At 36.6% G+C, this 1,863-nt stretch overlaps 1 protein-coding gene and 1 non-coding gene across 4 annotated transcripts in view; both read right to left on the reverse strand.

The window, feature by feature from the left end:
* The window catches only part of LOC112510762 (protein WHAT'S THIS FACTOR 1 homolog), a 5,163-nt gene extending 4,884 nt beyond the window's left edge, over positions 1 to 279 (reverse strand). For all 3 annotated transcript variants that reach the window (XM_025116099.1, XM_025116101.1, XM_025116098.1), the window contains exon 1: positions 114 to 279. The gene's annotated coding sequence lies outside the window, so the exon portion shown is untranslated. The remainder of the gene's footprint in view (positions 1 to 113) is intronic.
* A 1,313-nt stretch (positions 280 to 1,592) lies between these two features.
* TRNAV-UAC lies at positions 1,593 to 1,665 on the reverse strand. The gene has a single exon. It is a non-coding gene; the product is annotated as a tRNA-Val (tRNA).
* Between the last annotated feature and the right edge of the window lie 198 nt (positions 1,666 to 1,863).

The raw sequence follows: 1,863 nt of genomic DNA on the forward strand, positions 1-1,863 counted from the left end.
ACCTACAAAATTAACCTAATCTAAAGCATTTACCATTTACCAAATCACCAATAAGCGATCAAAATTAAAGACTGGAAGTCTGGAATCAGGAATTTGGAAATTAGAATTTTTACCCGAAAGCCGAATCAAAAACCTAAGTCCCGCTGCTCGCGCACAGGCAGCCTGCGCCCTGCTGGTCGTCTCGTCTCAGTGTCTGGACCGTCGGCGTCTGGTACTCTGCACTCTGGTCGCAGACTCGCAGTGAGCCAGGGTCGTCCACAGTCCACTCGTCCTCGTTCGTGTCTTGTCGGTGCTACACAGCCTACACTGCTACTGCTTCCTTCGTCTCTTCCAGAATTGTGAATGTGAGGGGCCTTTTACAAAATATGTTGGGGGCCCAAATGAAATAAATTAAAAATTACAAGTTAAAAAAACAATTGGGCTTTGAAATTTTTTTTTTGGGAGCCCAAGACCCCAACGACCCTTCTTTGCATCCGCCCCTGCTAATGACTGTTTCTTGGGTATCTCCCAGCTTGTATAAAATGTTTTGAGAAGGACGTAACACCAATGAATAATGGATCTAAAATCTCTACTAAATTGGCTGCCCAACAACCCACATGCTATTCAAAGTTTGCTAGCTTACAAATTAAAAGCAAAATGAAAGATGAAAACTTGAATAATTTGTTTAGACTTGTTGAGCACATGTGGAGACACCTATAGTATGTGGACCATTATATACTTCAAAAGAAAAAGCATAGCATCAGTTACAGAAAGAAAGAAAAACATGATTCCATTCATAATTAGAGCAACAATTGCAGCAACAAAACATAGAATGGCCAATGCAAATAGATTCATTAGTTAATACACACGATCTTTAACTTTGAATGATGATCACATCACTCACATAAACAAATGCATAGAAACATAGGATGTCCAATACAAAAGAATTTATACTTTCACAAGTTTGTTTAAGAATTAAATAGCTGTAAAATTGTCAATGAGCACAAAACTTAGCTCCCATCGAGGAATTTGGTTAAAATGGCCACTATGTTCTAAGAATAAGAAATTAAGAACCATATCATATGTCTACCTTTTCCTGTTTCTTTTAAATTAAAACCACTGAGGCATCTTGTCAACAAATGGACGAGCATATACCTACTATATACATGTATTTGGAACAAAAACGATGTTCCTAAAGGGCTCTGGATGATAATTAGTATAGCGTGAAGCACTTTTCTTCGAAAATCAACGTTCTAAACAACTCATCTCAACAAATTAAAGCCTACATCAACGAATCCAGGGTATTTCATCCATTAACGACTAATTTCATACACAGATAATGATCCGAAAACGAGTAGGAAAACAGTGGTGATGAATAGACTAATGTAAATTGATTGAATTCAATTAAAAAAACCTGAAAACTGAAGGTCCGGAGCACTCCAAAGGGTCGAAGCGGAGGAGTTGCGGTGGTTGGAGGCGGACGGCGAGAGAAACATGCGTCAGGTTCAGCTGACGGTGGAAAAGAGAGATATAAATAGAGGGTAAATTTGGAAACCACAATCATTAAATGACAAAATTGCCCCTTAGTTAAAATAAACAGGATGTAAAACAACTGTTGCTGCCCAGGATCGAACTGGAGACCTTTAGTGTGTAAGACTAACGTGATAACCACTACACCACAGCAACTCACGTTGTTGATGTTAATCTATTTTTATTTTAAAGAATTAAAATTATAAAAAAAAAATTATTTTATTTATTGTTTTATTATAATCTATACTATATTATAAAACATTTGACAAAAACTCTTAAAAACCACTTTTTATGCGTAAATTACTGTTTATTAATGCATATTACTTAAAACTCAAGATTACAAGTAGATTGTGC

Source organism: Cynara cardunculus (genome assembly GCF_001531365.2).
Source record: "Cynara cardunculus var. scolymus isolate 2C chromosome LG 4, CcrdV1, whole genome shotgun sequence".
Taxonomy (NCBI): domain Eukaryota; kingdom Viridiplantae; phylum Streptophyta; class Magnoliopsida; order Asterales; family Asteraceae; genus Cynara; species Cynara cardunculus.